Here is a 24,771-nt window from a genome sequence, read left to right on the forward strand (position 1 = left end):
GTGTCATTCCCCATGGGAAGCTAGCTATATGAAGAACTGGGGTTATACTGGCATGGTAAAATTGAGCAAAACTGTTTGGAAAGTTGCTTCACACAAACAGCTTCATAAATGAATGGCACCCAAACCATTTCAATATTTTGAGAGATACCACCAGATTGCAAAGGTACATCTCAGATAACAAGCAGGGAAGATCCCCTACAACCAAAGGAACCCTTGTGGTTAATTTATACACAGTGATGTGGGGTAGAATTTCCCAGAAAAAAATCCAGTACTTTTTTTTGGGGGGGAGGGAATCCTTTTCGTAAGGTCATTAGTAACAATGAATGGATGCCAACTGCAAATAAAATATCAGGCAAGCTTGCCAATTTCAAAGTTGTAATTAATTTTTTCAGGTGATTAGCCTTAGCAAGTTTGTGAGAGAATACATATGTGTAATTTCAATACATTCATGTCTCAATGTGAAATGGAACCAAGAAGTTGTTACACCAGAATGGAAGGTGACCCAACAACCTCAGTGGAAGAGAGTTGATCTCTGTTGAAATAGATCAGTGGTTGTCAGCATATCATGCACAGTTCTTTGGGTTGCTAAAATTAATTAGTGCAGCCTTCCCCACCTGATGCTTTCCAGATGTGTTGGACAACTCCCAGCATCCCCAGCCAGTCATGCTTACTGAAGGATGCTGAAGTTGTAGTCCAACATATTTGGAAGACACTGGGTTGCGGAAGGCTGAAAAGGTACATCAACAGTGTTCCGTACCTTTGTTTCTTTCTTACATTTAAACAGTGTAAGGGAAATACATGCTATTGTCTTTAATTTTTTTTACAAATATTCCAATAAAAACATCTACATAATGTAACATTTAAATCACATTAAGTGTGCTTTAACCTTTTCCCTCAAATATTCCAGGTGAAATACTTGTGGTGTATTGGGACAAAAAATTAACATGGGATAGTTTTTTTAGCTTATGTATTTAGTAAACATGCTAAATTGGGATTATTCTCTAGTGATTTTCCAGTGCTAACTGAAAATTTTCTGATGCAAGTGACCCTATACAAATTGGCCTAAATTTGTCCCTTTGAAGCCTCTGTCTTCATTTACTGCTAACTTTACTGCCAAAATTTGCTGCTGACACTCAGTGGCAAATCAGTGATTTTTTTTGCCACCACCACATCAGGAGTGCGGCCACAGAGGGTAGAAAGTGCCCCCTGAATCTCAAAATTGCCCACTCTTGATCTAGACACTATGGAAATGAATGAGGCACATCTTGGCTTTAAAAATCTGTAAGGTCTATGCTTGAACACAGACGCAGCTATTAAGAAACTTGTGTGGGGGGTCATAAACAAGGTGGGTCAAAATACTTGAGTGTGTGGGAGGTCAAATTGTTATAGATGGATGCATTTTAAAAGCCCTGTCCCACCAACTGTAAGTATGGAAGGGGGCTCAACAACATTGGAGAAAGGGATCAAAGCCAAGACAGAATTTATTTTTGATTGGCATTCATGCAATTTTGCTGGGGCTTTTTTGAGAGATGGGGAGTATTTCCCCCCCATCAATTCTGTTTTGGTTTGATATATCATATTTGATATATCATATTTTTATGTTCTGTAAGTGTTCTCATCGATTTTTACCTCTACAAAGTAGCTCAGCAGCCAATACAGTTTTATGTATGATTTCTATCATGTATGATAGATGATTTCAATCTATCTGGATGGAACTAGGGATGCAAACTACATGTAAAAACATTTGAAATAAACAAACCCCTCTCTTATGTCACTTCAGAGGGGCTCAAAATCAATCTGTATCATGAGCTAAGGGTTGGTAAGAACTCTCTGCCGTTGGAGAATGCAAAGAGAACAACTCAGTGTCTCAGTATGTCCTATGACAGCTGATGATATTTAAAAAGTTATTTGTACTTCCTACAATTTACTTTGTAGGAGTTTTGTTTGATGAGCACCTATACCAGCCTAGTACGTGATCCATACAATTGCTGCAGTTTATAGACTGAATATTTCCATGCTGGTTAGCTGGCAAATTCTTAAAGAGATGGGAGTACCAGACCACCTTACCTGTCTCCTGAGAAACCTGTGCGAGGCCCAAGAAGCAACAGTAAGAACCAGACATGGAACAACCAATTGGTTCAAAATTGGGAAAGGAGTACAACAAGGCTGCATATTGTCGCCCTGCTTATTTAATTTATATGCAGAGCACATCATGAGAAACACCGGGTTGGATGAATCACAGGTCGGAATTAAGATTGCCGGGAGAATTATCAACAACCTCAGTTAAGCAGACAATACCACCTTAATGGCAGAAAGCGAAGAAGATCTAAAGAGCCTCTTGTTGAGGGTGAAAGTGGAGAGTGCAAAAGCTGGTTTGAAACTCAACATTAAAAAAACTAAAATCATGGCATCTGGCCCCATCACTTCCTGGCATATAGAAGGGGAAGAAATGGAAGCAGGGGCAGATTTTATTTTCTTGGGCTCCAAGCTCACTGCAGATGGTGACTGTAACCATGAAATTAAAAGACACTTGCTCCTTGGGAGGAAAGCTATGGCAAACCTAAACAGCATAGTAAGAAGCAGAGACATCACCTTGCTGACAAAGGTCTGTATAATCAAAGCTATGGTCTTCCCAGTAGCAACGTATGGCTGTGAGAGGGGGACTATAAGGAAGGCTGAGCGCCGAAGCATTGATGCTTTCGAACTGTGGTGCTGGAGAAGACTCTTATGAGTCCCCTGGACTGCAAGGAGGTCAAATCAGTCAATCCTAAAGGAAATCAACCCTGACTGCTCATTGGAAGGACAGATACTGAAGCCGAAGCTCACATTTTTTGGCCATCTAATGCGAAGAGAAAAGTCACTGGAAAGGACTCTGATGCTGGCAAAGACTGAAGGCAAAAGGAGAAGGGGACGGCAGAGGATGAGATGGCTAGATAGCATCACCGATGCAATGAATATGAACTTGAGCACACTCCGGGAGAGAGCGCAGGACAGGAAGGCCTGGTGTTCTATGGTCCATGGGGTCACGAAGAGTCGGACACGACGTAACAACTGGACAACACAGCCATACTGGGAAGGTATATATCTTATACTCAGCCTTAACCAACAGGTGGGCATTTTCTGTAGCTTAATCTCTACCTGCATAAATAAGGAGCCACGTGTAAGGGACCACATTTGGGGAAGGACCTTAGCTCAGTGATAGAGCACATAATTTCTATGCAGAAGATTCCAAGTTCAGTCCCTAGTGACTCCAGGGAAAAGGAGCAAGTAACAGGTGATGTGAAAGGTCTGCCCAAAACCTTGGAGAACTACTGCCAGTCATAGTAGACAATATTGTCTCGATGTACATATATTCTGATGTGATATAAGACAGCTATGTACTATACAGTCCAGCATCAACCCACTCCAAGCAATTCTAATGTTTCATTGCAGTAGTCACAATCTAACTTACACACTGTAGGAGTTACCTTCTGGCATGCTAACCTGTGGATTTTGCTGTTTCCTTTTTACAATCAGACCACCCAGCTCCTATCCAAAATGAAAGAGAGAAGAGCTTTCCAAACTTGCTTTTAAATAAAAACTTCCAAGTCCCTCCCTTCTGGGATTGGCCAAATATCCCACTGGGTCTTTTTCATTTCATTTCATTTCATTTCACTTATTATATTTCTATACCACTCAATAGCCAAAGCTCTCTGGGAAGTTTACAAAGATTAAAACCTTAAAAATACAATATTGACATAATATAAAACCATTTATATACAAACATATAAACAGACAACACACACCTAAACAATTTTAGCAATCAACGATAAGAAATTCCTGGACCCAATTAAAAACCTTATCAAATGGTACCAAATCCAAAGAGGAAGGTCTTAACTTGGTGCCAAAAAGATGATAAAATTGATGCCAGGTGGACCTCACTATGGAGATCATTCCATAATCAGGGGGCCACTACTGAGAAGACCCTCTCCCTTGTTTCCACCTTCCCAGCCTCCCATGGAGGAGGCACCTGGAGGAGGCCTTAGACGATGAGCATAGGTGAGTTTGGACATAATGCTAAACAATGGTTTAGCGATACATACACAAGCCTTAAACTTGCATGCTTCCCCTTCTTTTCTCTTCTGGATTGGAAGCTTTCACTTCTGCTTTTAATCTAGCCAGAAAGCCAAAACAGACATTGTTTTAAATCTGTATCTATCAACTACATCTTTTTAAAAAAAAATATGCTAAAGTAGGTGCAGGGGGCCTGATCCAGATGTTAAAAGCCCCCCTATCCCTCACATTAGGGTCCTGATCTGGATCAGCCCCCCTGTGCCTACCCTACAATACAAATTTAAAAAGACATAGCTGCTAGATAATAAAGATGTCTAATTAGTTTAAAAGTAGAAGCAAGTCTTTCTGACCTCCCCCTTGCAGCCCCACCATAGGAACCTGAGCATCAGTTTCTAGCACACGAGAGGAGAATGCGAACTTGAGGTTAATGCCAGCTCACATACATAATGCTAAATCATAGTTAAAGTGTTATGTCTGCCCTGGGCCAGTATCTCTTTCTTAGAAATTTCCATTGCCCATACCATAATAGTTCAGTTTTCTATCATATACTTCCAGCTGAGTCCACATTTTAGATTTCTATAGAATGAAACCCAACAACCATCATATTTGAGCCAATCTACACTAGTATTTGCATCTAGTCTGCAGATTTTTTAAAATGCAAATTGTACCAGGGTGATAGTTAATGGGATCAGAGCAGGCATAAGAGGGAAATTGATCTCTTTCTTCCCCTGCTATGGTCCTGAGGAAAATCCTCTTCTGAGGCCAGTATTTGCTTTGAGGAGATATCCCAATTTGATTGCTACCCTGTTTATTCTGTTTTAACAGGCTGGAATGAACTCTATGGAATAAATAAATGTTTTATGGGTAATATCTGTTTTTATAGATTTTTATTGAATACTTATTCATAGAATTTTATTGTATTTGTTTTGTACTGTTTTTATCTTGTATTAAGTGGATTCTACCCTTAAAAGTGGCCTAAAAATAATTTAAATAAATAAATAAATTTTGGGAGGGGGTAATGGAGATCTGTATGTAACGGCTCTCACTCTATATAAACTACATCCATTTATCGTGTTTGGTCATTGATCCTCACAGAAAGGATGGTGTTGTGACTGCTATTGTTGAGTGAGCTTGATTAAAGCAAAACAGTTAGTGACTAAGGGTCAAAAGGTATAAAATGTTGACCCACTAAAGATGTACATATACTTCCTCTCATCTTGTGTGGATATTGTGGATATTATTACAAGAGAAGGGGCACTCAGGTTATACAACTTGTAAGTATAGCTTACAAGTAGGGTTTAAAAAATAAATTAAAAAACAGCCTGATAGCAACTAGAAAGAATCTGCTGTAGCATTTGCACTGGATAAAATGTGTTTGAACTAATGTATTTAATATGGGATAGACATACTATGTTTCTGTTTGTGATAACCAAAGGCTTGTCCCTGCAAGCAGTGACTATGCATTTCAGTTCCCAAGGCACAAATCCAAGAGTGATATCATTCACAGCTCAAGCACTTCTAATACAGGAGAGAAGTTTGCACTAAGGACACGTACAAGAAACAGAAGTATGTTCACTAGGGATTGATAATAAAGCATAAATGAAAAATGTCAAGAAATTATTCACTCCTATTTGTTTTTAGAGTTTTTAAATCTACAGATTGTCCAGGTTCAAGGAAACTTTTGTCAGCGTTATATTTGTTGCTAAGAAACAAATGGAGCATAATGGTTAAGAACATGACAATTTTAAGGTTGTTTTTAACCTTTTACTTTATTATTTTTGTTTTCTAGATTTTTATATATCACCTTGGTTAGTTCCTGGAGGGCACTATAGAAATCCAATAAATAAAATAAATAAAAATGAACTGTGAAATTCCATGTTCAAATCTCAGATGTGTCCTGAACTTCTGCGTGGCATTAGACATGTACCATCCATAATATTGTCCAGTCTATAATATGGCAATAATAATGCTGTTCTATTTCACAATGTTGTAAGGATTATTATTTTGAGCACTTTGGGGGAAAAACAGTATGTTGCATGCAAATGATTAAGTAGTCTGGTTATATATTAGTCACTGATCTGCAGCTGATTTGATATTGGTTATAAACCAACCTGCTTTGAGTTCACAAAGTTATTCTTAATTGCCAACTAGTAAGAATCATAATCAAGCCCATTTTTCAAATAAAAATTGTTATATAGATAAATTTAAGAATGGTTTATAAGTACATACAGTACACACACAATCATTTAATATAAGCAATTCTGGATTCTTGCTAACTGTGACCAAATGAAGAAGGTGCTTTTAATAAAACAACAACAAACAACCCTATTTGTGTATAGTCTCTACCACTGTGGAATTCAAATTATAATTGCTACTTCTATTTCTTAACAAGTAAACCAAATTATCACAAGAATATTTTAACTCTATAAACAATTTTGACCCTAGCTGTACTATCTGTGACAAAACAGTGAAGAAACTGACATGACATCCTGAAGAATAACAGAAGTGCAACTGTAGTTGGCAGAATGCAAATTGAATGTGCTTGACATCCTGTGCAGTGCAATCCTATACATGTTTGCTCAGAAGTAAGATCAACTGAACTTACTCCCTTTCCAGGTAAGGGAGTATAGGATTTCAGCCTTAAGTAAGGACAATATTCTAGCAAAAGTACCATTGAAATATTGTTTCTTAGATAACCATGCTTGAAAAAAAGCAATCATGTTTTTATTATTGAAACCATAGAGCAAGATACACATAAGACAGTCACTGCAGGGCTAAAAATCATGACCCAAGTCTCCTGACTCCCAGGCCATTGCCTTCTTGCCCAGATTAGTCATTCTAGGCTGGTATAATACCTCAGAGTTAAAATAAACTTGCGAAAGCATTAACTACAGTTTTATCTAAAGAAAACCTAAAATAACTAAAGAAGTTGACTGTTCACACCGCTCCAGCATGTAGCTAATGCTGTGTGTTCCTTGGGATATTATGCAATGCTTCTTTAGACCTATAAGAAAAATTCAGGCAACTCAGATGCCAACTACCAATACAGCCCTGCAGAACAATCTTTCACTTCACATGATGATAGACGTGAGTCAAAAGATCATAAAAAACGATCTCTACAGCACTGCAGAATCATCCACACATTAGACCCTCTGATCAAACACACACATTCCACATCTACCAACAATTTACTTGTGATTTTTATTTATTAACTATTGCAGCGATGATGCTCGCTCCAGTAATTAACTCTGCACAATCTACCTTAACTTAACAACAACAAAAAGAAGAATTAGTTCCTAACATTATTTTTTCACACAAAGGAGGATGGTCAACAATCACTTATGTCATTTTTGTATATATACAGCTTGACTGCAGATAGATTTAGAAAGTTTCAAAAGAATTTGAGAGTCCTGAAATTCATGAATCAGTGACATGCACTAATTCAGAAAAGACACTGGGTATGTATGGAGAGATGGAAGTAATTTGAGGAAATCATCTCATGCCTGAAATAAGTAACATGAGAGAAAGCTCTAAGTTGCAGCTGCCACTTTATGTGACATTAGCTTAGAGGTAGAAGAAGCAAAGTGTCAGGCCAGGTTCCAGGAGCAGTGTTTGACAGGTTCTAAATAGGCCACAGCTACGCAGTATGAAAATGCATTACAAACAATATAGGATGCAATCCTATGTATGTTGGGAGTACGCTGGGAGTTGTAGGCCCTTTTTCTGTCTAAACATGCATAGGATTGGGCCTTTAAGAATCTAATACTCCTTAGTACCCAAAGGCAGGGGAATATAGTTGTTCAGATGCAAACCATCCCTGCAAACCATCACTTGCAAACTGAGAAAGAACCAGCCTTGAGAACATTTGCTACCTCCCTCTCCCTATTGTGAATTCCTGCCTTTTCCCCTTTGTTTGTTTTACTAACTAGTCCAGAGACATGCAAGAGGAAGCTATGCACATGAGGGTGTGACCTTTGTTTATTTGTTGGTAAACAGTGTACATCATGCTCTTTAAATTTCCCTGTGCTCATAAAGGGGATTGTTGGTTTGGGGTGACTCATTGAGGCTACCCAAAGTAGTGATTCTATGTGTGGAGAGAAAGCTATACACAGAGCTGTACAGTATATTTCACAGAATGCTATATGTTACAGCTGCTAGAATATGTATCCCAAACCAGGAACCAGTTCACCTCATAACAAATAGTTGCTAGATTTGTAACAAAACTTGGATTGTGGACCCATTTATCCCTAGGTTGGGGACTGCCGTTTTAGCCAACCATCTTAGTCAGACATTCTGGCACAGCAAAAGTTTGTAATTTGGGAGCTCTTGTTTAAGCTATTTCCTCTTAAATAGAGGGGTGATTGAGAATAGCTGCTCTGTATTAAACTACAAGAACATTGTATTTAGCCAGGATATAATTGCTCTACCAATTGCTCTGGAGTTCAGCCAATACATCTTGTTGGAACATACTAGGGGAATTCTACAAGTTCAGTCGAACAACAGCATACCACCGGCTGTAAATTCATCCCATAATGTAAATTCCCACACCACAGAAAAATAAGACTCTGGGATGATATTAGGACAGAAGAACTGTGTAAACCACAGCTTCTTATACCTATTCAGCATCAAACCAAATGGATCAAAACTATCTGGAGAGTTCATGTGAGACGAGAGGTGGATTAATAAATCCTGCATGAAATATCCATCCACACAATGGGGAGCGGGAGGGTGCAGTTACATTCATGTTCTGTTTGTGGGCTTCTCATGGGCATCTGGTTGGTCACTGTAGGAACACAAATGCTGGACTAGATAGGCCTTTGGTCTGATCCCTTCTTATGTACAGTGTTAATACTTGGCAAAGGTCAACTGTATTCATTCAAAAACTGCGCTGTTCAGGGTGCAAGAAATAATGAGATGCTAGTAATCTCCCAGCTGGATTACTGCATAGCATTATATGTGACATTCCCTTTGAAGACAGTTCAGATGTCCTGGAATTTAGAAATAAAGACCAATATAAATATTTCAAATAAATAAATACTATCTTTGATAAAATGACACAGATCTTCAGTGTAGATGGGGCATGAGCAAAGAAACATTTGTAGTGAACAAAAAGAAACAAACACTGAATAAAGATTTGGGAAGTATCCACTGGGGGGGGAAAGGAGCCCCCCCCCCTGCAAGAATAGGAACCAGTTCATGTTGACATTACTAAATGAGTTGTGTTCTCCTAGCAGCCATTTAGTAATGTCAAAGTGAGCCTCCAAGAATCTGACAAATTAAGAATATTTCATGTATCAATATAAAAGTAGCCAATATGGCTCCATTATTCCCTTCCTTTACTAATTCTTACAACTACTGTTGTAACCTACCTGTTGAAATCTACCATCAAACTAGAATTTCTTTTTGGCTTTTAACACAGGTACTTCACCATTGCTACATTTGAACCTTATTAATTGGTAAGGGCAGTTTTACATTCACCTCTGTCTGTAACCTCTCTAGGATCAGGCTGGAACCCTTGGGGCTGTACTGTTCAATTGGTAAGACAGAGGACAGTAAGTATAGGGTCTGATCAAGTTCACTGGAATGCGACTTTTTCCCATTACTAAGCTATGAAGTTAACCAAGCTGAAACAGCTACAGAAACTGAACTTTTATGACATCAGAAAACTATGTATAAAATGTGCACATGGAAACAACAGGTCTAAATACCTGCCAAGTATGAAACAAAAGCTAGGTTCTAAAAAACAATTTCTTCTAGTTGATAAATGTAGCACAATCAAAACAACTTCAAACAATGAACAGGCTCAGCCAGAATGGGAATTTTCTATGCAAGAACAGCCTTGCATATGTGTATCAGTGAAATGTGTCTGAAATGTTACCCCTGCCTCATCCAGTGACTGAGAACCATTCAGGGGGAAGGGGAAAGATGTGTGTGTGGTATGGCAAGAATTGAAACTGAGGATTTAAGAGAGAGCCCCAGCTGTTTCACTGACCTTAGCATCCCTTGATAAAATCATATCATGTTACTTAGCCAGAAACAGGGGCGTCGTCGTTCGGAGGGCTGTGCCCTGGATCTTTTGAGCTGTCCCAATTGCCTTTTTTTTTTTTTACGTTTTCCCACTGACTTGCATTGGAAAACAGAAACGGCCATACCTTTTTTAGTTTGTATGATAAATACATGAAATTTGGAGACCTGGTAGCTCCTATGGAGCTGATTGAACCTGCCCAATTTCAGGCAGTTAGGTCCAGTGGCTTTTGTGCTAGTCACAGGTACAATTTGCTATTTTCAAGAAAATCTGTCAAAGCAAAGAGCTACATATTTTTTTGTGCTTCTACATACATGCATGGAATTTGGTAACCTGGCAGCTCCTGTGGAGCTGACTGAACCTGCCACATTTCAGACAGGTCCAATGGCTTTTGTGCGAGCCATGCGTAAAGTTTCCTTTTCTTAAAGACTAAAACAAAAAGTAAAAACTGCCAAGCCACACAGGGGATTAGAAATCCTAATCAAAAGGTATTTAAGGTGACCATTAGGAGGTCACTCTCCCTAATCTCTGGTGTAGGTTTTTTTGAGGTGCTAAAAACCCCTCTCCCCCTACTTTTCTGCTCTTACATGCCCACTGCTGGGAACTTGCTTGCAATGAAATTTTGAAGAGGGAGAAGGAAGGGAAGAAAGAGCTTCACGTGAAATATTGGCATTTTACACAGCACCTGATTTTACTACCTCAAACTGGAAACTTTGGCTTCTGCAGAAGTTTAGTAGCTTCAGTACAGCAAAGGATCCAATAAGCCTCCACAAACGTCTTTCTCCCCCTCCACTTTAATTTCTCCAAAATAGCTGTGGGATGCAAATTATTTCAAAAGGAGGGATAGGGCTATGTGGCATCATGATCGAGGAACTGCTAAGGCTTTTAAACAGGTTCTACAGTTTAAAAAAAGGTAGAAAAAGCCCTCCGCCACCTCACCTCACAAAGTTAATTTAAGTACGTGCAATCCTTACAAACCCTCCACAGCCTCCTAAATTCCTCTGAAGTACTACCTCTCTGAAAGGAGCCACTTGGCTTAGGGAATTCTCTCCCCCGCACTGCATTTCCAGTCACCATTCTTTTCTTCTTCCTCCCCCTATCCTGTTCTTTCTTTCTCTTCTTTATTCTACCCAGAGCATATCTTAAGGAATTCTTAAAGGGAATTCTCTTTGGTGGGCAAGCGACATTCTGAACTGTATTTGACTTTATACAAACAGACAAGAGCGTTGGTTTTTCTCCTTCTCACTCAAGTCTTTGAGAAAAGTAGTTTCACATGGTTGCAGAGAAACAAATCTGGGGCTGTTTTGTTTGTCAGTTGCCATTATCCAGCAATAGAAAAGGCTGTAGCTCAGTGGTAGAGCACTCACTTGGCACGCAGAAGGTCCCGAGTTCAATCTCCAGTATCTCCAAGTAGGGCTAGGAAAGAATCCTGCCTGAAACCCTGGAGAGCCGCTGCTGCCAGTCATTGTCAACAATACTGCACTGGATGGACCCAGGGTCTGACTCAGTATAAGGCCGCTTCCTATGTTCCTATGAACAGAAAGCTTTAATAAAAATAGGAGTTTGCGGTTTGTTTGTTTTTTTTTTTAAGTGGAGGGAAGATAAATACTGCTCATTTATATAATCCTATGTATGCCTCCCCTTCATGGATCACTGCCTTGTTGTGGCGAAGGGGCTTGCGTAACTCAATGAAGCCATAAGCTATGCCGTGCAGGGCCACCCAAGACGGACAGGTCATGGCAGAGAGTTCTGACAAAATGTGGTCCACTGGAGAAGGAAATGGCAACCCACTCCAGTATTCTTGCCAAGAAAACCCCATGGAACGTATCACAAGGCTAAAAGATATGACGCCAGAAGATGAGCCCCTCAGGTCGGAAGGTGTCCAATATGCTACTGGGGAAGAGCAGAGGGTATTTCCAAGTAGCGCCAGAAAGAGTGAAGCGGCTGGGCCAAACCCGAAAGGACACTCAGCTGTGGATGTGTCTGGTGGTGAAAAGAAAATCCGATGCTGTAAAGAACAATACTGTTGAGGAACCTGGAATGTCAGATCAATGAATCAAGGTAAGCTGGAGGTGGTCAAACATGAGATGGCAAGATTGAACATCGACATCTTGGGAATCAGCGAACTAAAATGGACAGGCATGGGCGAATTTAATTCAGGTGACTATCATATCTACTATTGTGGGCAAGAATCCCTTAGAAGAAATGGAGTAGCACTCATAGTCAACAAAAGGGTGGGAAAAGCAGTACTGGGGTACAATCTTAAAAATGATAGAATGATCTCAGTACGAATCCAAGGCAAACCATTCAACATCACAGTAATTCAAGTTTATGCCCCAACCACTGAGGCCGAAGAAGCTGAGGTTGATCGGTTCTATGAAGACCTACAACACCTTCTAGAACTAACACCAAAAAAAGATGTCCTCTTCATCATAGGGGATTGGAATGCTAAAGTAGGAAGTCAAGAAATCACCGGCACAACAGGCAGGCATGGCCTTGGTGTACAAAATGAAGCAGGACAAAAGCTAATAGAGTTTTGCCAAGAGAACATGCTGATCATAGCAAACACTCTTTTCCAACAGCACAAGAGGCGACTCTACACATGGACATCACCAGATGGTCAATATCGAAATCAGATTGATTATGTCCTTTGCAGCCAAAGATGGAGAAGCTCCATACAGTCAGTAAAAACAAGACCTGGAGCTGACTGTGGCTCAGATCATGAGCTGCTTCTTGCAAAATTTCGGCTTAAATTGAAGAACGTCGGGAAAACCACTAAACCGTTCAGGTATGACCTAAATCATATCCCTGATGAATATACAGTGGAGGTGAGGAATAGATTTCAGGGATTAGACCTGATAGACAGAGTGCCTGAGGAACTATGGACGGAGGTCCGTAACATTGTTCAGGAGGCAGCAACGAAATCCATCCCAAAGAAAAAGAAATGCAAGAAAGCAAAGTGGCTGTCTGATGAGGCTTACAAGTAGCTTACGAAAGAAGGGAAGCGAAAAGCAAGGGAGAAAGGGGAAGATATACCCAACTGAATGCAGAGTTCCAGAGAATAGCAAGGAGAGACAAGAAGGCCTTCTTAAATGAACAATGCAAAGAAATCGAGGAAAACAACAGAATGGGAAAGACTAGAGATCTCTTCAAGAAAATTGGAGATCTCAAGGGAACGTTTTGTGCAAAGACGGGCATGATCAAGGACAAAGAAGGCAGGGACCTAACAGAAGCAGATGAGATTAAGAAGAGGTGGCAAGAATACACAGAAGAACTATACAGGAAAGATCTGAATGTCCCTGATAGCCATGATAGTGCGCTCACTGAACTTGAGCCGGACATCCTACAGAGTGAAGTCAAGTGGGCCTTAGGAAGCATTACTAACAACAAAGCTAGCGGAGATGACAGTATTCCAGCCGAGCTATTTAAAATCCTAAAAGATGATGCTGTTAAAGTGCTGCATTCAATATGCCAACAAATCTGGAACACTCAACAGTGGCCACAAGACTGGAAAAGGTCAGTTTACATTCCAATTCCAAAGAAGGGCAGCGCCAAAGAGTGTTCAAACTACCGCACCATTGCGCTCATTTCACATGCCAGCAAGGTGATGCTCAAAATCCTACAAGCTAGGCTTCAGCAGTATGCGAACCGAGAACTACCGGAAGTACAAGCTGGGTTTCGAAGAGGCAGAGGAACTAGAGATCAAATCGCCAATATTCGCTGCATCATGGAGAAAGCAAGAGAATTCCAGAAAAACGTCTATTTCTGCTTCATTGACTATGCTAAAGCCTTTGATTGTGTGGATCACAACAACCTGTGGCAAATTCTTAAAGTGATGGGAGTACCAGACCACCTTACCTGTCTCCTGAGAAACCTGTACGAGGGTCAAGAAGCAACAGTAAGAACCAGACATGGAACAACCAATTGGTTCAAAATTGGGAAAGGAGTACGACAAGGCTGCATATTGTCACCCTGCTTATTTAACTTATATGCAGAGTACATCATGAGAAATGCCGGGTTGGATGAATCAGAGATCGGAATTAAGATTGCCGGGAGAATTATCAACAACCTCCGATATGCAGACGATACCACCCTAATGGCAGAAAGCGAAGAGGATCTCAAGAGCCTCTTGTTGAGGGTGAAAGAGGAGAGTGCAAAAGCTGGTTTGAAACTCAACATTAAGAAAACTCAGATCATGGCATCTGGCCCCATCACTTCCTGGCATATAGAAGGGGAAGAAATGGAAGCAGTGACAGATTTTACTTTCTTGGGCTCCAAGATCACCGCAGACGGTGACTGTAGCCATGAAATTAAAAGACACTTGCTCCTTGGGAGGAAAGCTATGGCCAACCTAGACAGCATAGTAAGAAGCAGAGACATCACCTTGCCGACAAAGGTCCGTCTAATCAAAGCTATGGTTTTCCCAGTAGTAATGTATGGCTGTGAGAGCTGGACTATAAGGAAGGCTGAGTGCCGAAGCATTGATGCTTTCGAACTGTGGTGCTGGAGAAGACTCTTACGAGTGCCCTGGACTGCAAGGAGGTCAAATCAGTCCATCCTAAAGGAAATCAACCCTGAGTGCTCATTGGAAGGACAGATAATGAAGCTGAAGCTCCAATATTTTGGCCACCTAATGCGAAGAGAAAACTCCCTGGAAAAGACCCTGATGCTGGGAAAGACTGAAGGCAAAAGGAGAAGGGGACGGCAGAGGATGAGATGGCTAGATAGCATCACGGATGCAATGAATATGAACTTGAGCACGCTCCGGGAGAGAGCGCAGGACAGGAAGGCCTGGCGTGCTATGGTCCATGGGGTCACGAAGAGTCGGACACGACTGAACGACTGAACAACATGTATGCCTACTGAGAAGTACCATTATGTTTAATAGGCTTACCCTCAGGAAAGTATGCATAGGATTCCAGCACGAGTTACATTTACAGGGTGGTTTGCACCTTGATGTTCTGCATGTTTACTCAGAAATAAGACCCGAGTTGTGAGCATGGTATTGCAGGCTTAATACAGCACCTAACAGAAAGCAGAGAATTTTAAAAAATGGCCAGTTCTTGCAATGGAGGGGTGTAAACAGTGGATGTAATATGGATTCCCCAAGGATCTGTATTGGGACAGGTGATCTTTAACTTGTTGCTAAATTATCTTAAGTTAGGGGTGAGCAGTGAGGTGGCCAGGTTTGTTGACAACACCAAATTATTTAGGGTGGTTAAACAAAATGGGATTGTGAAGAACTCCAAAAGGATCTGTCCAAACTGGGGGAATGAGCATTAAAATGGAAAATGTGGTTCAATGTAAGCAAGTGTAAAGTGATACTCCTTGGGACTAAAAATCCTGTCTTCGCATATACTGATAGGGTCTAGCTGGCAGTGACTGACAAAAAAGGGTATCTTCAGGTTGTGGCAGATAGCTCAATGAAAACGGCCCAATATGCAAGTGCTATGAAAAAGGCATATTCCATATTAGGAAAGGAATTGAAAATAAAACTGCCAATATCATATACAAATCTACTGTGCCATTGCACCTGGAATAATGTGCACAGTTCTGGTCGCCATACCTCAAAACAGATACTGTAGAGCAGAAAAGGACATCCAAAATGATCAAGAGGCTAGACCATGTGCCATGAGGAAATGTTGCAAGCTCTTTAGCTTAGAAAAATGGTGAGTAAGGGGAAACATGATAAGAGGTGTATAAAATTATGCATGGTGTGGAGAACATGGATAGGGAGAAGAGTGGATAAGAAGACTTTTTCTTCCTCTCTCATATTACTAGAATGCAGGATCATCCAATGAAGCAGGAGATTCAGAACAGATAAAAGGATGTACTTCTTCACAGAGCACATAAACTATAGAATTCACTACCACAAAATGTAGTGATGGCCACCAACCTGGATGGCTTTACAAGGAGATTAGACACATTCTTGATGGATAAGGCTACTAGTCATGATGGCTATACATTGCCTCCAGTATCAAAGGCAGTATGTTTCTTTATACTAGTTGCTGGGAAATATGAGTGGCAGAGTGCTACTGCACTCGTCCTGCTTGTGGACTTTCCATAGGCAACTGGTTGGCCACTGTGGGGAACAGCAGAATGCTAGACTAGATAGGTCTTTAGTGTTGTCCAGCAGGGCTTTTCTTATGTTCCTTCCAGGGGTGGCAACTTAGCTTTGACCTGATGAATAAGACTTAAAGAGGCAACAAACCACAAGTTCACTCGAAATATTTAAAATGGAATTGTGACCTGATCTCTTTAGAGTAGAGAACTTATATAAACCAGTACAGCTACTAGTTTATTTGCAGCTAGAAAGGTTCTAACAAGTCAACATGTATCCCTTTCTTTACTAATGCAATGCATTTCCAGAAGGTGGTGGCAGTGTATTTTAGGCTGCAATCTTATCCTCACTTACTTGGAAGGTAAGCTCAATAGCTGTGTAGGACTTACACACTTCTGAATAAACATGCATAGCATTGAGCTACAATATCCACATCATAATGAAATATGCCCTGGTGACTCTGGTTTTCAATTATGATAGTCTGTTTAATTAAGCATTCCTTATCTTTAAAACATTGAGTATCAGATGAGCCAGTTCCAACAGATCAATTAAATCAAATGTCATCTATCTCAAAATCTTTTTAATAAAGCAATGCTATTTAAGATATTCACTATGTAACACTTATTTAAAAAAGATAACTTTCAATAAATAAAGTTATAAAGCTTGTATTACGGGGCAGTATCCAATACTGCCACTACACAAGCGGGAATGACTGCTAGTGCGATGGGAAAGTAGCACTTATTAGTGCAACTGGAAACTACCCAAAACTACTGCTTCTGGAATGGGACAGGTCAGTGGAGGTCATGGAAGGAACCTCCACTGACTTGTCCCAGCCAAGAAGTACAGTCAGGGCCAGAAATATTGGAACAAGGATAACTGTTTTGGCAGTTGGCCTCCGTACACCACCACATTGAAGTTGAAAGGAAGCACACGCAGATGGGAGTGAAGTCAGGACTTTCAGCTGTAAAAGGGGTTTGACAAAAGTGGGGCACTAACTATTCAGGAAGTACAGCCAGTGGCATACACACACACCCATCGTTGGTGGCTCATAAGTAATGGAACAAACCAACAGCATTCCAAACTGAAGGATCGCCTTTAATACCTGGATGAAAATCCTTTGCAGTCAATGACTGCCTGAAGTCTGGAACCCATGGACATGAGCAAATGCTGAGTTTCCTCCCTCGAGATGCTTTGCCAGGCCTTTACTGCAGCTGCCTTCAGCCGCTGCTTGTTTGTGGGTCTTTCTGCCTTCAGTCTTGCCTTCAGTAAGTGAAAAGCATGCTCTATTGGGTTGAGAGCAGGTGACTGACTTGGCCATTGAAGAACATCCCACTTCTTTGCCTTGAGAAACTCTGGGGTAGCTTTTGCTGTATGTTTTGGGTCATTATCCATCTGCAATATGAAGCGGCGTCCTATCAGTTTGGCAGCATTCAGCCGAATGTGAGCAGAAGGTATAGCCCTATACACTTCAGTATTCATCCTGCTGCTTTTATCAGCAGTCAGGTCATCAATAAACACCAGTGACCCGGTTCCATTGGCAGCCATACATGCCCATGCCGTAACACTGCCTCCACCATGTTTGACAGATGATGTGGTATGCTTTGGATCATGAGCTGTTCCTTTTCTTCTCCCTACTTTTCTCTTCCCATCATTCTGGTACAAGTTAATCTTGGGTTCATCAGTCCAAAGAATCTTATTCCAGAACTGGGCAGGCTTTTTGAGGTGTTTGCTGGCAAAGGCTAATCTGGCCTTGCGGTTCTTGAGTGTTACCAGTGGTTTGCACCTTGTTGTGAAGCCTCTGTATTTACATTCATAAAGCCGTCTCTTGACTGTAGATGTTGACAGTGACATGCCTACCTCCACAAGAGCGTTCTTGACCTGGCTAGATGTTGTGAAAGGGTTCCTCTTCACCATGAGCAGAATTCTGCGGTCATCCACTTTAGTTGTCTTCCATGGTCTTCCAGGCCTTTTGCTGTTGCTGAGCTTGCCAGTTAATTCCTTCTTTTTCAGGATGTTCCAAACTGTTGTACTGGCCACTCCCACTGTTTCTGCTATCTCTCTGATGGGTTTATTTTGTTTCCTCAGCCTAACGATGGCCTCCTTCATTCACATGGACACCTCTTTGGACCTCATGTTGGGAGTTCCAGTGAACAGCCACCAAATGCAAATATAACACCCAGAACCACCTCCAGGCCTTTTATCTGCTTGTTTGGTCATGGGGTACCCAGAAAACAGGCCACACCTGGCCATGCAGCTGCTTGTCAGCCATTCGTTCCATTACTTATGAGCCACCAACGATGGGTGTGTGTGTATGCCACTGGCTGTCCTTCCTGAATGGTTAGTGCCCCACTTTTGTCAAACCCCTTGAATTACAGCTGAAAGTCCTGACTTCACTCCCATCTGGGTGCGTTTCCTTTCAACTTCAATGTGGTGGTGTACAGAGGCCAACTGCCAAAACAGTTATGCTTTTTCCAATATTTCTGGCCCTGACTGTAGTAGCTTCAGGTAGTTTCTTGGGTTGTGCTAGCAAACACTACTTTCCCATTGTGCTAGCAGTCATTCCAGCTAGCGCAGTGCGTTTAGAGCTGCTGAATTATCAGCACTGGATACTGCCCTAAATGTTTAAATGTTCCAATTAAAACTAGGAAAGTGAATTTTAATTTTAAATATTTACCATATTTAAAGTGTATTTAAAAAAACGAAGAGATCTGCCAGAAATACATAGGCAACTCTGATTTCATCTCAGGACAAGGAAAATTAATGGGCACCAGAAATAATCTTTAAACATTACTAATTATCACTCTTTCCATAAATCCTGCACATCAAAACTTAATCAAAACCAAATGACCATATGTGATTCTGAGATGAAAACTAAGACCATCTTTCAAGGACAGCCCTATCTAGAGCACATTCCAATAGTCTAACCAAGAGTTTAACTGTGCGCAAGTTGCTTTGGCTGGTAATTCTAATTATTCAAATGCAATAATTCAAATGAAATTCAAAAGATTATAATCTGTTAAATTTTTGATACAACCATTAGCCTATAGAATCCTTTTACAATGTCTCCTTTGAGTGGTATGTGAATTGTTAGACTAAAAATTCACACGTGCAGTAACAGGAACATAGAAAGCTGCCTTACACTGAGTCAGACCCTTGGTCTATCTAGGCCAGCGTTGTCAACATGGAATGGCAGCGGCTTTCCAGGGTTGGAGGCAGGTGCTTTTCCTTGCCCTACCTGGAGATGCTGGGGACTGAACTTCAGACTTTCTGCATGCAAAACATGTAGTCTACCACTGAGCTCTTTTACATTAAATTATGAGGGATAGCTCAAAACATGTCAGTCAATATATTATTGTGCATCCCTAAATAATTAACTCTGCTTATTATTTCTGTATCAATGTATGTGGCACTTCAGGGAACAAAACAAGATGGTCTCTAACTCCCTAAAAAGAAATACTTTAAAATATATGGTTCATAAAATGTATGGTTAGACAAGGGGGGCAGACAATAAACGGAACTGAAAAGAATGAATACTTTCTCTACTGCTAGCATAGTTTACAAGCTTAGTTTTAATGACTGATTCAACCTCAGTGCCGTGATTGAGAACCACTTCACAAAACAGCCTGAGTACACTGGCATTGTTTGTAGCAAACATCTGAAGTGACGAAGACAGATGCACATTCATGCTGGTGACCTGTAATTGGCTATGTCTTCCAGGTGCATTTCCACAGGTGAACTTGGGCCCCACATAAAGCAGGGTTCCAGAACCAGTTGCAGCTTGCAGCATATCCAGCCTGCAGCCTTTCCTCCTGGGCCTTTCCTCCTCATCAATTCCCTCACATCCCCTTCCTTGTTTCCTGCAGCCACCTGCTCACTAGTGCCCCTGGCATCTCCTGAGCTTTCCCCCACCTTTCTCAATAGAAGGGCAAGGGGGCAGGGAAAGCTTGTTCCACTGGGAGCTGCTGCCTTGAGCACCTTGAAGAAGAGGCTCCCAAAGTGTCTTCCCTGGTCTTCTGTCAGGGGGCGGGAAGCTTCAGGAGCTGCTGTGTGTGTGAATGGATGGGATGTGTGAATAAATTATGTGTGCGTGCAAGAATAAATGGATGTCTGTGTGTGAATGGGCTATGCAGGGGGGTGAGAAAGAGAAAGTGTGCGGAGGTGGCTGTGGCCCTTCCCATTGCTAACATGCAGCCCCAGATGGATTACCCATGAGAGCATGTGACCCTCAGAGGAAAAGGTTCCCTGCCTCTGAAATGAAGTGTATTAAGGCCCTGGGAGGGAGTGGCAAGAAACTAGCCAAACCACCTCCTGAACACCAACCAGCCTGACCAGAATAGGTCATGTGACACCATCTGATCTTTATATGACCTTACAAGCCAGGCATGTTTCTTTGATTTAAGCAACAGAGGAATTCAGCTCGCTGCTATTTGTGGTCATAGATGTGCCTCACTCAGTCTTTGTCAACACCCAATGATTCAAATAGGAACCTGGCTTGACAAAGCGTTGTTACACCATGCTGTCACAGGATATTGTTTATTTTGAAAGTGTACAATACAAGCTAGCATATCATCTTCTCAACACTGACTTCCTCCTAACATTTTGTTTGATGGGAGGGCCTCCTTTCCCATTTGCCTTTTTGAAGAAAGTCTTAAAACAATTTCCTGAGCGTTTGTGTAGCTTTCCCCTTTCACTTGAAACTAGTCAAAAACTTTCAGAATTGCTGGATATTCTCTATTTTAGTAATAGAGAGAGCAATCCTATGCCCCCTAGACAGTGTCTGGGGGGACATAGGATTGTCCAGTTTCTGGGATCCGAGGTTGGAACCAGGGCTCCAACCTCGCATCCGAGCCCAGAAACCACACTCCCCACACCCTCCCCCTTGTAGCCAACATGATTCTCTCTGCACCGGCTACATCTTTGCGCTCGGAAACAGAGCACGGAGATGGGGAAAAGGGGACAGTCCCAGGGGAGGGGAGGAGACCCTATAAGCTGCTTTACGCAGCTTCCTAGCAGGTCTCCAGGCTTCTTCCCTCCCCTTCCTTGAAGCTACGCCTAGACAAAAATGAAGGGCAGCCAGAGCACTCTGAGCTCCAGCGGCCCTGCATAGGATAGTATGCAGCCTCAGATTTCGGAGGCTAGCAACTATCTGGATAGGACTGAGCCCTTAATTATTAATTTCTTAAAACATTTTTACCCTGCCTTTCCATCTGTACAGGGCAATCTCAATAGTAAGCAGCCTTCTGTATCAAGCTAGGAAATATTATTTCCCTTATAATTGCTTTACATGTAAAGGAACCGTAAAAATAATCCTTTGGAATTATTACCCTCAGCAGACTTACTTGGAAATTAAAATTTTAATTAATTCCAAGTAAATGTGAATTTACATTTTTTTTAAACTGCTGTGGGTGGGTGGGGATTCAAGCCAGAATTGTAAAGATACACTAATAAGTAATTTGGAATTAGTTCAAATTTGCATTCATAAATTGGCTGGATACTGTTACTTCACAGACACCTGAAAAGGTGAATGGAACATGGAAGGAATCCTTTATCGCATGTTTCCTGTATTTTATATATTATACAGTATATTCATGGCTTTATATAAATATGTAGTAGAATAGACACTTATATCTGCATTTACACTGACTTTAATTGGGAGGTCTTTTCTATCTTTGGCTTCTTGCAGAAATCAAGCATAGTGTCGTCACAGAGCAGTAGTTAATTAGTCCTTCATTTACCAGTTATTCAGTTATCTTTTTGTATGGTGGTAATGTAAAATCATAGAAATTTGCCACTAAGGATGTTATGAGATATAAGAAGTGTACTAACATTTGTGGACATATATTCTGCCAATGATTACCACAAATTAGAAGAAAATGTGATGGGAAACATGTCATAACCTATTTACTCAATCCAGTATTGGAAAAGATATACAACTTTACCTTTTAGACTTATTAATATTTTATACTTACCTGTAACATACCATCATTAAAGAGTCACAGAGGGTAACCTACCTCTGTAGGGGTCATGCCCATGAGTAGGAATGATTTATGTATTCTGTTTTCAAAATGCTTGTTATTATTCATTTACAAATAGAGGAAGACCACTAATACAATGGTACTTAGGCGAATAACAATAAATAAGGCAACGAGTGTGATTCAATACAGCAAACTTTGGGGCACTTGGCCAGATATTTACTTTCATGACTCTGCAGCAGTTGAATATAGAAAACCCTCAAAGATAGAGCTGTAGCATAAATAAATAAAAATGGTGCCCATTAGGGAAAATGTTAATTAAAATAAAAAATCAGAAAGTAACTCATCTTCAGTCTTAGTAAGCACATGTGTAAGTTGGTATGAAATAAATAAATAAGGCCCATAGAAATACCATTGTTTTTAATTATGGTGCTCCAGTTATTTAGGCTGCAATCCTAAACACACTTACCATGAAGTAAGTCCAACTGACTACAGTGAGATTTACTTCTGAGTAAACATGTATAGGATGTAAATATTTCCTGAAAGCCAGAACAGTGCTATCTGTGATGTTGAGTTGTGTTCCACAAACATTCAGGTGAATATTAAGTGCTTATTTAATGAAGGTTAAATCCAATGTCACACAAGCAAATATCCCCTCATACAATGGGACTTCCCCTTGCTCTCCTTCCCCCTACAGCACCCTGTATGTCCCCCATCTGCTCCAGAATCCTCCGACTCCCATCCCACTGGCAAACAGCCAATGCTGGATCCAACCCTAATGCACCAAGTCTGAGATCAGTTCATAAAACGAGGATTGCATGTTTTCCTGTACTTGCATTGTTTTAAATGAACTCTAAAAAGAGGCTTTAAATATATTAAATAATAGACTTCTTATTCTTACCATCAATAAAGTAACATCAGTACCATTTGCACATGTAGTATGTTCGCAAATATGCAGATGTGACTATTACTTGTTTTGATATTTTGGAGTTAGGTAGGTGTAATAAGCTTTGGAAATGTTCTTCACATGAAAAAAATGTTTCTGAAAATGGCTATACACAAGTTCGTACATGTATTAAAGTGTAAATGCTGTTCAAAACTGCGCACTGCTTTTGCCTTTCAGTGCAATACTAAATATATTTACTCAGAAGTAGGTCCCATTGAGCTCACTGGGTCTTATTCTCTAGGGAGTGTGTTAAGACTGCAGCCTTCCATCCCATCCCTATGCATGTTTATCTGGAAGTAAATACCACTGAAGTTATTGGGACTTACTCCCAAATATGTGTGAATATGATTACAGCCATACAGAGCTATCCTATACGTGATTACTCAGATGTCCCATTGAATTAAATGGCAGTTACTTCCAAGTAAATGTGCACAGGAATTCTAGCCCTACAGCACAATCCTGTTTATGTCTGCTTGGAAGAAATTCCCACTATTTTCAGTGTTTACTCCTAGAAAGTGTGCATAGTAACACGCTTACTAGGGAGTAAATCCCACTGAGCACAGTGGGACTTACTTTTGAGTAAATATACATAGGATTATGTTAGTGTACCTTGTGCAACAGCACAACGTTCTTCTCTTCTTCTGAATAGTTAAAAATCCATTGTAGCTAACATAATTAGCATACAAATCTTTTATAATGACTCTATTAAGTTAAATACTTCCTGCAATTTTGTTAACTATGAATGATTTGAAATTCTTGACTAACTTTTACATCCAGATCCTAAACACATGAAAATACGTCCTTGGATAGTTGTGACCCAGAGCAGGTGCATGCCAGATTCATGCATTCACCAAATTGCAAATCCCCCCTTTTAAACGTGGTTTAGTGCCACAGACTGTTGAGATGCACAATCCAGATGCACCATCTCTTGTATATGCAGACTTCACAAGACTATGACTAGTGATTTTAGAAGCAGCATTCTACCACACTACATTAAAAGTTACCAAGGCTATAATCCTTAGCTTACTAACTTGGAAATATATTTCACTGAACTCAATGGGACTTACTTATAGGTATATGTTTAGGGTGACGGTGCATGTCATCATAAAAAATTTGTAGCTCAACAATAGTTTCTCATGAAGACATCCTACCTCATGTGCTGAAAATAAATCAAGACTTCATTTATCCTTAATAAAATATGTAAGAATAATTGCTTAAATATTCAGAATATATTTAATTTTGTTTACTGTTTTTCTGGTGTCAAGGGATAAATCTAGGTTAATACATTGTTATGTATAAATGCGCAATGAATATGGACTTGAGCACACTCCAGGGAGAGCGCAGGACAGGAAGGCCTGGCGTGCTATGGTCCATGGGGTCATGAAGAGTCGGACACGACTGAACGACTGAACAATAACATGTATAAATGCGTAAGACACAAACATAAATGATTGCCCAGAGAACAGATACATCATCACAGTCTTTTTCTGGTCATAACATGCGTAGAAATATAGGGCTGGAACCAGATTGTCCATTCCATGAACAAAAGCCTCCTTCTGTTCACAGAAAGCACACGGATCCAGCAGATGCTCCTCGCTAGAGGAAGGGGGTGAGGAGGCAATCTTTGGGATTCCTCCTTCCTTGAGCAGCCCCCTGGAATGCCTCTCATGCTGCTCTGGAGGGTTCCCTAATCCTCCAGAGCAGCTTTTCAGGA

At 40.7% G+C, this 24,771-nt stretch overlaps 1 protein-coding gene across 2 annotated transcripts in view; it reads right to left on the bottom strand.

Moving 5' to 3' along the window:
- Window positions 1-24,771, bottom strand: part of RNF11 (ring finger protein 11) — a 43,939-nt gene that overhangs the window by 17,227 nt on the left and 1,941 nt on the right. The window lies entirely within an intron of this gene.

This window comes from Heloderma suspectum, chromosome 4 (genome assembly GCF_057233095.1).
Source record: "Heloderma suspectum isolate Gila_16-S chromosome 4, 16-S_ref, whole genome shotgun sequence".
Lineage (NCBI taxonomy): Eukaryota > Metazoa > Chordata > Lepidosauria > Squamata > Helodermatidae > Heloderma > Heloderma suspectum.